Source organism: Sapajus apella, unplaced genomic scaffold, assembly GCF_009761245.1.
Source record: "Sapajus apella isolate SASKATOON/1434 unplaced genomic scaffold, GSC_monkey_1.0 scaffold36, whole genome shotgun sequence".
Classification (NCBI taxonomy): Eukaryota; Metazoa; Chordata; class Mammalia; order Primates; family Cebidae; genus Sapajus; species Sapajus apella.
In genome coordinates, this window is record NW_022436976.1 from 33,852,933 (window position 1) to 33,867,566 (window position 14,634).

Below are 14,634 nucleotides of genomic sequence, written 5' to 3' on the forward strand. Positions count from 1 at the left end.
GGCTGGGGCCACAGGTATGTGCCACCACACCCGACTAATTTTTTTTTTTTTTAATAGAAATGGGGTCTTACTTTTTTGCCCAGGCTATCTTAAACTCCTGGGCTCAAGTGATCCTCCTGCCTAGGCCTCCTAAAGTGCTGAGATTATAGGCATGAGCCACTGCACCTGGCCTCCTCCCCCATTTTCTATCAGCAAACTCCCATTTGATTTTAAAGACAGTTCAAGTATCATCTCTTCTGGGAAATCTTTGCTGACCCACCTGCCCCCAACTCAGTGGCGGTTAAGGACCCCTCCTTAACTTTCCATTCTAACCAGCAGTATTGCATGTATCTGGAACTTACCTGTCTTCCTCCCAGACTGCAAGCTCCCTGAGGGCAGGGGCCAAGTCTGACTCATGTCTACAGCTCCAGCATCAGGCACAAGGCCTTGCAAATACTAAGGGTTTAATAAAGATCGGGAACACGAAAGTGAGTGCTCAAGCTAAGGCTGTATACCTCTCAAAGTTGAGGCCATCTCTTCTCTCTGCACTTGCAGTGCCTGATCTGTCTCTTGGCCTCAGATCAAGTTTTGTGCCACACCCACTCCTATCAGTTCTGCCCCTCTGGGGTTAGTCTCTCTAGAATGAGTATGCCACTTTCTTACCAGCTTTCCTCTCAACACCACTGTGGACACCAGTCCGGTCAGATCATCTGATACATACAAGATCTCATTTGATCACAAGAGGAGGTCTTGCCATACTCATTATACACTTGAGGAAACTAAGGCCCAGAGGGGTAGAGTGTTGCACTTTATTAGAGTTGTTAAGTGGGCTAAGTGGGACCTGAATGCAGGCTTTTGGGACTCATTCCCTTGCCTGGGCTCTTCCTGCTGGACCCCACTTCTGCATGTAAAAAGTGAGACCTAACCTCAGTGAACAATCAAGTAGCCATCCCAGGACATCCCAGACTCCTCTGTGCCCAGCTGATCCCTTCAGGTTCCTCAACTAGAACATGAGGAGGAAGAAATAAGGAAGGTTAGAGAGAAGAGAAGGGGAAGACAGAGAAAATCAGTGGCGATTCTGAGATTGGAGCCTGTGTTTCATGCTGCCATTTTGTGAGGAGAGAAAACATCCTCTCAGGATATGGGCCTCCCCTACTGGTGTGTTGCTGTGTCAACTGATTGAGCCCAAAGGCTGGCTTGGAAATTTACCACCAACAGAGGCTTAATTAGCCCTTTAATTTCCTTCCATCCGAAGTGTGCTCAGGTGGTTCCCTGCCCTGCTTTCTTGGGCCCCTCCCTCTTCTCACTTTCCTACAGCTCCAGCTCACCAGGAATCTGAAGCCCATTCTGGGTGTTGACACGAGGGGAAGAACAGCAGATTATTGAGGGCAAGCAGTAAATTAAATGAACATGACTGTTTATACAGAGCTTTACAGTTACCAAGGCACTGTCACAACACTTACTTTATCCTCCCAACAATACCGAGAAAAGGATGTTATTATCAAACCCGATCTACAGCTCAGAAAGTCAAAGATGGCAACTGGTCCAAGATCACATGCAAAGAAGTGTCAAAGCTAGCTTTGCTTGACCCCAAAATCCATACTCTCTCTGCTGCCCCTCTGTTCAATAAGTGCTTACAGTGTTTAATTAAATGATACATAAGTGCTGAAGGGACACTAAAATTAAGGGGAAGATGAGAATGAGGGTAATTTTAAGAGGCTTCTTGGAGGATATGACGAGGACAGAAGTGGGTGCCAAGGTGCAGGGAATATTTTTAAAATATATTTTTGTCTCATTCCCAAAGGGACTTAAAAAAGTTGCAGGGAAAGATCGACAGAGTGAGGGCCTTCACTTTTTTTTCTTTCCTCCTAGTTTGGTCCTAACTCTAGCCTAATTTTTCCTTGTTATGCTGCTACAGATTATCCCCTGGCAGTTCATTTGATCACTCAGAAACAAACAAACAAAACCACTAAAAGAGTTTATATAGAGTTATAAAAACCACTAGAAGATTTTACAGTTTGGTGGAAAGACAAGCGTCTTGGCAATTCATATACACAGTTTCATTGGAGAGAAGATAGAAGAGAAGTTAGGAAGGCTGTGAAGTCTCACTATCTGGTTCAGATCTTTACCAGCTGATGGCTTCAGGCAAGGTGTTTAATCTCTGAATCTCATTGCTTCATCTGTAAAATAAGCATGAAAATGAAACCTCACTCAGAAAGTTGTAAGAATTAGCACAGTGCCTGCACAGCCCGTCAAAACAAATGTCAGCCAGTCATTATTTCTGCCTCTGGGTATTGGAGGAAATGCAAGTCATACAGGAGGAAGCGTTTGAGCTGAATTGCAATGGTAATTAGCAACTGGGTTGGCAGGGAAGGGGAAAAGGCTGTTCCAGGCAGAGGGTACAGCATGAGCAAAGCACCAAGACTTAGAGAAACACAATGTTTGGGGCCTATGGAGTTGTCCAGGGTGGTCAGAACCTGAGGAGAAAAGAATGGAGAGGGGTGGCAAGAGCTGAAAGCAGTAAAATTGTTAGGTTAGAAAGGGATAAGTTTAGCATCCCAGCAGACAGTATAACACGGGGGTTAAACTCCCAGCTCTGACATTTGCTAACTTGGGCAAGTACTTAATCTCTCTGTGCCTCAGTTTCTTTGTTTAACTTCAAAGAGCTGGCTGTGCAGATTGATGAAGTAGTTCATGAAAAGCACTTGTCACAGGGCTTGACACTTAGTACTCAATTCACGTTAACAATTATTATTTGATTATGATAATTATTACTATTTATCCTGACTCCTTAGAGCTAGAAGGGGCCCTAAAAAAAATCGAGTCTAATAACCCTGTTTAAAGAGGAGAATCCAAGGCCCAGCGTGCACAGTGTTAACAAGCGCACAAAGCAAGTTAGTGGTAGGATTAAACCATATGCAGGCCTCCTGCCTCCCAGCCTCAGCTGTGTGGCTCCCTTACCATTCATTGTCATGCTGCCTCTAACAGGTTCCTCCTCCCTCCTCAGATGCTTGTCCCCTGTCTCTTGGAAATAAATTTCAAGGTATTTGCTCTGTGGAGATGAATGTTGATTCTATTTTTGGAACACTCTGCCACCTGTATGCAAATGATCCTCAGGGGACTGGTCTGCTCTGGTGACTTGGGCCAACTCCTGAAAGAAAGCAGCTGTGACACCAGAGGGAAAACACAGCCCAGGATGGGATGGGGATCCTGGACTCCTGATTTCTCTTTCTAGTTAAGTCTCTGAACTCTTGTTGCCTGCCCTGAATATGTTAACTCCTTGTGTCTCTATTTGGAAATGAGTTCAGAAATAGGTCCCTGGGGGGGCTGAGGCTGGCAGATCACTTGAGGTTGGGAGTTTGAGATCAGCCTGGCCAACATGGTAAAACCCTGTCTCTATTAAAAATACAGAAATTAGCCAGGTATGGTGACACATGTCTGTAATCCCAGCTACTCAGGAGGCTGAGGCAGAAGAATCGCTTGAACCTGGGAGGCAGAGGTTGCAGTGAGCTGAGATTGCTCCACTAAATCCAGCCTGGGTGACAGAGACTCTGTCTCAAAAAAGAAAAAGAAAAAAAAAAAAAAAAAAAAAAAAGCCAAGCCAAGGTTTTGGCTTTGGAATGTGATGTCAGAGGGTGCTGTGGAACCCAGGGGCTGCGGATATTCATATCAGCTATGGTGTTGGCTCAGGTTTTGGGGAAATATTTATTACTTTTAGGAAAATAGAAGTAATGTGGGAGATCAGAGGGAGAAAAGTCACCTTAATATACAACACAATGATTCTGCCCTTCAAAACTGGAAAGAACTGAAACTCATGAGATGACAAGAATGAGAGGGAGGACAAGGCTTCAAACTTCACCCACAAAGGTCAGTGTCCCCTGGCCTTTGGCATAAGCAGCGGTGACCTGATCCTCAATGGCCTTACTATTTAGCAACTGAAATTATGAGATACCTTTTTTAACCCATTGGATTATGCTCATTTAATCCATGAATGTCCTCCAGGGCATAGGCCCTATGTTGGGGACACTAAACCCCTCAGTGGCTTTCTGTTCTCTTCAGGACAACATCCAAGCACCTTGACCTGGCATTCAAGACCTCCATGATCTACCTATAGCCTCACTTCCTACTTCCTCTCTTGTCTACTACTTTAAGTACTATGTTTCTGAGAATCTAAGATGCTATCAATTGTAATATACATCCTTTTTTAAAGATGCTAAAATGTAAAAGAGTAAACATCTTAGAATCTATGAAATACGGTGTTTTACAAACCAGTGAAAATGGAACTGCTTGCCTTTCCCCCAGATGCTGTGCTGTTTCAGGCTTTTCTATTTTTTAACCTATTTTATTATGGAAAATTTCAAGCAACACACTCAAGTAGGGAGAGTAAGTAGTACATGAATTCCATCCTCCAGCCACAACGATGATCAACTTCATGGTTGTTTCACATGTTTTTCCTATACTTCCTTTTCCCTGGACTAGTAATAATAATAAGAAGAATAGCAACTACCAGTGCTTTCTAAGAATTTAGTATTTTTCTTAATTATACAAGTTAATATATGCTTATTTAAAACATTTTGAAATTGCAGCCAAGCATAAAGAAGAAAATGTTACTGATATTTGAGTTGATTCCTTTCCAGTTTCTTTTCTATGAATTCTTAACATAGTTGAGGTCAGATTATATATTCAATTTTATTAAACTTAACATTATAACATAAGCGTAGTTAACATTGTTAGAAAATCTTTATATGTTTTTAATGATTTCACTGTACTTTATATGAAATATGAACCATATCCATTCATTCATTCAGCAATATTTGTTGCATTACTGTGTGTCAGGCACTCTCAACAGTGGTAAAAGAGTGAGGCCCAATCTCTGGCCTCTCAAAGCTTAGTTTCCCCCATTGTTTGACATTTAACTACTTTCCAGTTTGGAGCTGTTATGAATAATGTTGCAGTGATCATCCCTGTGTGTCAAGCTTTTCCTGGGTTTCAGTTGATTTCCTTTAGACAGATTCTCAGCAGTGAAATTCCTATTTTACTTTAACTTTGTGAACATTGAATGTTATTTTAATTTTAGTTTAGCTAATTCAATGGGTTAAAAAAGGTATCTCATCATTTCAGTTGCATTTCTTTGATTATTTATTGAACAAATCATCTATATATTTATTAACCATTAGCTTTTGTTTTGAGACGGAGTCTCCCTCTGTCACCCAGGCTGGAGTGCAGTGGCAGGATCTTGGCTCACTCTAACCTCTGCCTCCCAGGTTCAAGCAATTCTCCTGCCTCAGACTCCTGAAAGCTAGGACTACAGGCGTGCGCCACTGTACCCAGCTATTTTTTGTATTTTTAGTAGAGATGGGGTTTCACCATGTTGGTCAGGCTGGTCTTGAACTTCTGACCTCAGGTGATCCACCTGCCTCAGCCTCCCAAAATGCTGGGATTACAGGAGCAAGCCACCGTGCCTGGCCTACCTTGTGAATTGTCTTTTGACAAGAGTCCTACTTTTATCACCTGCAATTTCTCAACACAAGGCCTGACTCTCTTCATTTCCTTTTACTTGCTGTGACCTGGGGATGTATTAAGTATAATCTTGTTTCATGCTTCTTTTTTTCCTCCTGGCTCTCTCCTACCTCACTTCTCTCCCCACATTTTCCTGTCTTCAAGGGGAGTTGGGTGAGTCATATAAAGGGTACAGCAGGTGGCATATGAAATAAATTCCCCAGAGAGGCTTCTCAGAATGCTGTGAATGGTGCTGATGTCAATTTGGAGGCAAAAAGAGTGACGAGGAAATGGATTGGCAACTCTGATGTTAAATTTGTCCATGCCAAATCACTGGGATATTATGGATGATGGTTCATTCTGCAGGCATCTTTAGAATACTGCTATATGCCCAGATATGTGTGGGGTACTCATAAGGGCTTAATAGCTGGATAAGACACAAATGAAATAGGTCATAATTAATAGTCAACCATATACATGTTGAACAGTTTCAGACTAAGTGGAGATGCCCAGCAGACAGTTGGAAATTTCCATCTGAAACTTGAAAGTGAAGACCCAGGGGCGGATAAGGAGCCAGTGTAGGAGAAATAGCAGGAGCTAGCAGAGCTGAAGGGAGAGAACAGGGAAGAGGGACTTCACAGAAGCTGAGGAAAGAGAGAGCTTTGAGAAAAGGGGTGTTTTGGGGTGATGTCATGTTTTTAATTTAGGGCAATAAAGAGATTATATTATCCGCCCTTCTTTCATTTATTCATTCCCTTGTTCATTCAGTATTTTGAGAGTATTTTCCAGGTGCCAAGTTTGCTCTAGATACTGAGGGTACAGAAACAACAAGGCACAGCCTAAATGAGAGATATAGGTGAGAGTGGAAGCGGATTCCTGATATAGATCCTATGATCCATTTGTTAAAAAATATTTATTGAATACCTAAAATATGCCACATACATTGAGGAACAACTCAAGGAAGCCCTATGACCTTCAGTTAATCTACTTGAAGTAAAAAGTAGTGCCTATGTCTTGGTGGAAATCATGGAAATCAATAGCCATATCCATGAGAGTTTTTGAGTTTAGAGTATTTGAGGGCTTTGTATGAGAGTCCAATGCCAAAAATGAGAATACAGGGCATTTGTCTCTCTGGGTTCCTGTTTCCCCACTGTGAAATGAAGGAGTTGACCCTGTGTATACCTCTCATAGGATTCATCACATGTGCCCCACTAGACTGTGAGTGTTCTGAGGGCAGGGATCACACATGGCATGGGCTAAGATCAGTAAATATATGTGGAATTAATTACTTTCATAAGGGCTTTCTATCTTTAATGGTCTGTGCTCTGCTGTCACTAAAATAAAGGTCCAAGTATATTCTGTGGAAGGCCAGAAGTAATGGTGATGAAATTTGACATGATCCTGAAGGGCTTCCCAAAATACTTGGCCTGGACCTCAAAGATTAGACAGGATTACAGAGGGCAGGGAGGTGCTTTAGGATCCTTTAGTCCTGGATTCCAGTGACTTCTTTCCTACCTTCTGCCCTTGAGGGCCTAACCAGTTGCTACCTATGTGTCCTTGGACTCTAGTTTATTTATTTTTTTGAGACATGGTCCTGCACTGTCACCCAGGCTGGAGTGCAGTGGCATGTTCATGGCTCACTGCAGCCTCCATCTCCTTGGCTCAAATGATCCTTCCATTTCGGGCTCCTGAGTAGCTGAGGGACCACAGGCATAGGCCACCATGCCTGGATAATTTTTTGATTTTTTGTAGAAATGTGATCTCACTTTGTTGCCCAGGCTGGTCTCCAAGTCCTGGGCTCAAGCAATTCTCTCACCTCAGCTGGGATTACAGGCATAAGCTGCTGAACCTGGCTGACTCTAATTTTATTACCTGTTAATCAGTAGTAACAATGATACATGGTGGGCTGGAAAGAGCACTGGATGTGGAGTCAGAATATTTGAATTTGAGTCTTAATTGAGCCTAAAAATAAGTAACTGTGTGGTCTTGTGAAAGTCCCTGAGTGTCTAGGTCTCAGTTTTTCTGTCTGTAAAAGAAAGGAATCAGACTGGATGAGCTTGAAGCTTGATTTCTTCTGGCTCTAAAAAGTCTGCATTGGGGGCGAGGGCTGCAAAACTGCCTATTGGATACTATGCTCATTACCTCGGTAATGGGATTGGTCATACCCCAAACCTCAGCATCATACAATATACCCATGTAACAAACACATACATGTACCCCCACAACCTAAAACAAAAGTTGAAACTGTTAAAAAAAAAAGTCTGCATCACAGCATCATTGTTAAACACCAGTGAGATGATGTAATGAAAGTACTTGTAAACTGTAGGGTGCCCTATAATGTGGTCTATATGGCTGAGGACAGATAGGTGTAGTATTAAGCTAGCTCCAAAGGACCATTTTTACCACTTTCGGTCCTCTGTGTCTTGCAAGCTCAATTGAACTGCTCTCTCCTTCCTAAAGAGCTTTCCCCTTCCAAGTTCCTTCCATTCCCATGGGACATAATGTCTCAGCTCCCAGCTGCTGAAAAAAAAAAGTGCTTGGAGCTGAGCAGCTATGGGTCAGAGGATAGAGCATGGGGGAGAGCTAACTTGAAAGCTCTCATTACTTGCCTCCCTGGTGCTCATCATTCCCACCCCCTAATCTTACCTGGATTGAAGATGGGGAGAGAGAGGAGTCTGGCTGGAGGCAACAGGGCAGGGCCCAGGGATGAAGACCACAGAGATAACCCCTCACTCTTTGTGTGACCTCTCAAGTTGTCACTGCTCAGGGCCTCTCTCTCTTTGTCTATGACATGAAAAGTGCCCAGAAAAAGGAGGTGGTATGGATGAGCTCACAGACCCTATTCCAACCAATCCTGAAGTTCTAAATGAGTTTTCCCATCTCAGCACAGTCAGCCCTTGAGTTTCATTTGCTAGCATTCTTATAAGTTCCTACTATGTGCCAGGTGCTGTAGTTGAGGGCCTGAGATTGGGATATTATGGATGATGGTTCATTCTGCAGGCATCTTTAGAATACTGCTATATGCCCAGATATGTGTGGGGTACTCATAAGGGCTTAATAGCTGGATAAGACACAAATGAAATAGGTCATAATTAATAGTCAACCATATACATGTTGAACAGTTTCAGACTAAGTGGAGATGCCCAGCAGACAGTTGGAAATTTCCATCTGAAACTTGAAAGTGAAGACCCAGGGGCGGGTTAATATAAATAAGCATATATTAACTTGTATAATTAAGAAAAATACTAAATTCTTAGAAAGCACTGGTAGTTGCTATTCTTCTTATTATTATTACTAGTCCAGGGAAAAGGAAGTATAGGAAAAACATGTGAAACAACCATGAAGTTGATCATCGTTGTGGCTGGAGGATGGAATTCACCTTGATCTTAGGGTGCTCGTAGCCTGAAAGAGGAGACAGAAAAACAAACCAGTAACTATAATAAATGTGACGTGTGCAGTGATATTGATAGCAGCAGGAGGCAGACAAATGCCAGGCAGATAGGGGCAGGTCCCTGGTGAAACCCCACCTTCAAGCCCAAAACAGCCTGGACTGCTGCTGGTTCCAGATGAAACCCGTGACCCAGAGTGAGAACTTATGTTCCTGTTTGTCCACCCTTTCCCTGTTGGTTCTTTCTGAATAATACTTTTTAACCAATTGAATGTGGCCTTTTCTAATACTACTCATGGCCCACGCCTCCCCTATCCTGTGCCTAAAACAACCCCAGACTCAGCCACACTGAGGAAGATGACCTGATTTGGGGGTGAGAGACCCCACCTTCCTCATCCCTCCCCACTGAGAGCTGCTTCATCACTCAATAAAATTTTTCACCCTTATTACCCTATAGTTGTCAATATGACCTCATTCTTCTTGGATGTGGGACAAGAGCTTGGGACCCACTGAATGCAGGTACCCAAGAGGCTGTGGCACTGTGGGCCTCTGCCCTTCACCAGTGGAAGGCAGCTGCCTCATGTGATAGAAGCAGTGGTAGGACCCGAGCCAGTCCCGGAGCCCTGGGCTAGAGTGGGGCAAGGAGCTGAGCTGTTAGCATGCTACTGTCTCTCGGGCTGCTGATGGTGGGACTAAAAACACTAGCACACTGTAACACCCCTTTGTGGCTTTGGGGTTGTGGAACCCCCCTGCCTGGGCACCGCCGCCTTCACCTTGGGGTGACAGGCCTGGTCAAACCACAAGCCCCTCACGGAGCCTGCTCCCATGTGAGCACTCAGAACATCTGGCTGGACCCTGCACTTGCTCACTCATACATCCCCTCTCACCAGGGACTGAATGTGCAGTCGTGGTGGGCATGGGATTCGTGCTAGAGGCTTGCCCTCAGATGCAGCCCAGCAGGCCAAGTTAATGGGGCATCTCCTTCTGTGAGCCTGGCAAAGGGACTGAGAAAAATCTTATGTCAATATAATGGCAAACATTTAAAAGGCAGGGGAGGAATTTGTGGGGAAAGAAGGTCAGGGAAAACTTCAGAGGATGTGACCTTTGAATATGTTTGTGAACTATAGAAAGCAAGAGCATTCGAGACAAAGATCAGCATATGCAAAGGCACAGGGGTGTGAAGGAGCTGTGTGTTTGGGAAACCACAGGTAATTAAGGTAAAACAGGAGCTCACTGGTTCAGTCAAGGAATGAAAGGAAAGGAACTAGCAGGGAAGCCTGAGCTAAATCTTGAAGGGTCTATATCTACTAAGAAGCTTGGACCCCATCTTGTGGGCTTTGGGGAGTCAGCAGATGGAGATGATGAGGTTTGGAAACAGAGGGAGATGGTGAGGTTTGGATTTTACAAAAGGACCATCTGACATTCTGTGTGCTCCCATCCAAATTGTTGCAGACACCCCCATACATTTATCCTTTGAACAAATATTTATTGAAACACTCTGGCCCTATGTTCCAGGTGCTGTGCCATGTACTGGAGATGCAATAGTAAGCAAAACCAGACATCCTGTTCTTGTAGCAGTGGTAGTTTGGCAAAGGAGACAGACCTTAATCAAATAATTACACAAATAAATATAAAATTACAGTGGGAGTGAAGGGTACAAAGGAGAAGCTCATGGTGCCAGGAAAGCATATAACTGGAGCATGTAACTTTTCCAGGATGTTCAGCTTCTCTGCTGAACTGAGCTCTGAAGAGAGAGCATTACCCCAAGGAAGGGCACTAGGAAGGCTCTCTGGGAATGGGCCTCTCCTGCTTCAGAACCCCCTCTTAATACATGTTTACCTCCTATGGTAACAGACACTGTAGACTTTAAGCAAGTACCAGGCTGTATCATCTGGTTATCTTCACGACCTAACCAATGCTTGGCACAGATCAATACCAAGTGAAGATTTAAAAGAAAGGAAAAGGCCGGGCGCGGTGGCTCACGCCTGTAATCCCAGCACTTTGGGAGGCCGAGGCAGGTGGATCACGAGGTCAAGAGATCGACACCATCCTGGTCAACATGGTGAAACCCTGTCTCTACTAAAAATACAAAAAATCAGCTGGGCATGGTGGCGCGTGCCTGTAATCCCAGCTACTCAGGAGGCTGAGGCAGGAGAATTGCTTGAACCCAGGAGGCGGAGGTTGCGGTGAGCCGAGATCGCGCCATTGCACTCCAGCCTGGGTAACGAGTGAAACCCCGTCTCAAAAAAAAAAAAGAAAAAAAAAAAAAAAAAGAAAGGAAAAGAGAAGTGTCTTTAGGCACTTTAAATAGTTGGAGTACTATCGCCCCCAGGGATAAGTACTAAACATCTTCCTTCAGCTGGTTTCAAGGTCCCTTCACTCTTCTCTGGCTGTTCTGCTAGTTGTCAAGGTCCCTGTGACAAGAGATTTAAACCAGTGAAGTAGCCTTGTGAAAAAGGAAGGTCTTTTGGGAGACAGAAGATCTGGTTTAATTTAAGCCCCTTTTCATGATTCACTGTCATTCATCTCTTCCAGCCTAAGTTGCCGTTTTTATGGAATAGAGATATTGGTCCTCTGACATGGTTACTCAGGGAATAAACAGATAATAAGAAAAAACCTTTGTAAACTCTAAGAGATAAGGAAGTGTAAGGATTTGAACATTTGGAGGGCTGCCACATGAGTAAAGAATTAGATTTCTTCTTTGTGTCTCCAGAGAACAGTATTAAATCAATGGATAGAAATTACTGTATGTAGATTTCAGCTCAACAACAGGAAGAAATGTTCTAATAATCAGAACTGACCATCAGTGGAATGGCTGCTTTGTGAGGTGGTGGGTGTCCAAGTTGGAAGCACTCAATACGAGGATGTTGTGGAAGGAATTCCTATTTTGAGTGAGAGGATGCACTGAATAACTTCTAAGGTTTTCTTTTTACCCTAGGATTCAACAATCTGATGGTCAAGAGAAGGTGGGAGAGGGCGTATTGTGGCAGAGAGTAGCCTGAACAGAGATATGGAGCAGAAATAAATGTGGCATGTGTGATGACCATGAGGAAACTTTAGGAAGAAATGAATGATGTGTGTTGGATCGAATATTAGTTGAGCACCTGTGTGCCAGACACATGTGATTTCATTTAAGCTTTGCAGGTGATTTCCATCCTTATGCTCTGGTGGAGGGAGAAGGTCCCTGGAAGCCCAAGACATGGTTAGAGGACCTCCTGTATTGGGAGGATGCAGAGCATCTTGGGGACTGAAGAGGATAAATAATACAAGTCAGGTTGGACTTTAGGCTGCATTGAAAATGCACAGGCTTTAGTCAAAAGAGACAGAATTTGATTTTTTTTTTTTTTTTTGAGGCAAGGTCCCACTCTGTCACTCAGGCTGAAGTGTAGTGGTACAGTCTCAGCTCACTGCAACCTCTACCTCCTGGGCTCAAGTAATCCCCCACATTAGCCTCCCAAGTAGCTGGGACTACATGAGCATTCCACCATGCCCAGCTCATTTTTGTATTTTTTGGAGAGACAAGGTTTCACAATATTGCCCAGGCTGGTCTTTAATTCCTGAGCCCTAGTGATCTGCCTGTTTCCGCCTCCCTAAGTACTGGGATTACTGGCATATGCCACCATGCCTGACCAGAGTTTGGATTCTGTCTGCCTCCTTATTGCTTGTGACCCTAGCAATTTACTTAACCTCTATGAGCCTCAGTTACTTCATATATCAAATGGGGACTCAAACTTGTCCTCCTTCAAGCTGATGTAACAATTAAGCGAAATAAGGTAAATGGAATCCTGGAAACAGCACAGGCTTTGGAATCAGACAGACCAGGTTTGAATCTCAGTCTGAAATGAACTGACTGCAAGATCTTAGGCAAGTTATTTAAAATTTTTCCTTATTTGTAAATAGAGATAGTAGTATTTCAGAAGAAAGTTTTGAAAATTAAATAAGAAAGGTGCCTACTAACATATACCTGGCACATAGTAATGCTCAACTAACAGTGTTATTTTGTTATCAGAAATAATGTAATGGATCTCATATATAAAGCACTTATTAAAGTGCTCAGAACATAGTGGGTGTTCAGTTAACATTAGTCCCCTTCTCTCTTGCCCACGTGTCTGCCTGCCACACTGACTGGGCTGTGGGAGACCAGAGCAGTGGTGCTCACTCTCGTGTCTGTTGTCTGGCATAATCCTCTGCCCATATGAAGAGCTCAATGAATGTTTGTTGCGTACAAGTGAATTGATTTCTCTTGATGACATGATCTTCTTCCTCAAGCAGCCGGTGAGTCATTCCTGTTTCTTTCTCCTCCTTCCCTTCTCCTCTGTGGTTCTATTTCTGACTCTCATCAGTAGGAGGAGAATCAATGTTCGTCAATGTGATTTTTAAAAATAAAAGGGAGAGGCTCAGGAGTGATTCTCTGGGCTGCCTTCCATAGAGCACAGGATAATGAGAGCTGAATTGTTTCATTTCTAACCTCCTTTCCTTTAAGTGAAATAAAAATATCAACAATAATCAACAGTAATAGCAGCACTGACTATGAGCTTTATTGAACACCTACCATCTGCCCCGTGCTCTCTCTGCTAGGCTCTACCCCTACATTATCTATCATTCTCACGTAATCACTTCAAAGTATAATATTATTATCACCACCTTACAGTTGAGGAAGCTCAGGCTCATCTATTTTTAAAAATTAATTAAAAATTTAAATAATAATAATGATAAATACTTCTATATTTAGATACCTATTATGAGCCAGACACTTAAAAAACATTTAATTATGAAAACCCTACCAAGTAGGCATTTTTATTTCAATTCCAGATGTGAGGAAACTGAGCCTCAGAGAGATAAAATAACCAACCAGTCCAAAATCACATTGCTGATGAATGGCAGAGTTGGGAGTTAGGCCAAGGCCTGCTCAACTCTGAAGCTCACCCTTTCTCTTTCTACTAGTAAGACCCTGTTGACACTCTGGCTGGAGGCAGCCCTGGGCAGGTTTCAATGGAATGGGAAATGACGCATATAGCATGAGAACCATCCACTCTAGTAGGGCAGGCCCTGGGAAGCTGGCCCTGCTCCTGGAACTGTCTTTGGAAATGCAAAAACTGTCTTTGGAAATGCAGTAACACACCAGGAACTGCTCTAAGCATTTCCCATATAATAATGTTATTAATCCTCACAAAACTCTGAGGTAGGTACAAGCATACCTTGGATACATTGCAGGTTCAGTTCCAGATCACCACAATAAAGTAAATATTGCAATAAAGGGAGTAATATGACTCTTTTGGTTTCCCAGTGCATATAAAAGTCATGTTTATACTATAGTAGTCTATTGATTGTGCGGTAACATTATGTCTAAAACAATTTACATACATTAATTAAAAACTACTTTAGGCCGGCCGGGCGTGGTATCTCATGCCTGTAATCCCAGCATTTTGGGAGGCTAAGGTAGGTGGATCACGAGGTCAGGAGTTCAAGACCAGCTTGACCAACATGAAGAAACCCTGTCGCTACTAAAAATACATAATTAGCCAGGTGTGGTGGCACATGCATGTAATCCCAGCTACTTGGGAGGCTGAGACAGGAGAATCACTTGAACACAGGAGGTGGAGGTTGCAGTGAGCCAAGATCATGCCATTGCACTCCAGCCTGGGCAACAAGAGCAAAACTCCGTATCAAAACAACAACAACAAAACTTTAGGCTAGAGGTGGTGGCTCACCCCTGTAATCCTAACACTTTGGGAGGCTGAGGTGGGAGGATCACTGGAGCCCAGGAG

The 14,634-nt window shown here is 43.4% G+C and overlaps 1 protein-coding gene and 1 long non-coding RNA gene across 2 annotated transcripts in view; both read left to right on the top strand.

Moving 5' to 3' along the window:
• Positions 1-14,634, top strand: part of RAB3B (RAB3B, member RAS oncogene family) — an 83,310-nt gene that overhangs the window by 40,375 nt on the left and 28,301 nt on the right. The window lies entirely within an intron of this gene.
• LOC116564057 lies at positions 793-14,324 on the top strand. Its single transcript, XR_004274702.1, has 3 exons — positions 793-804; positions 6,745-6,753; positions 14,053-14,324. It is a non-coding gene; the product is annotated as an uncharacterized LOC116564057 (long non-coding RNA).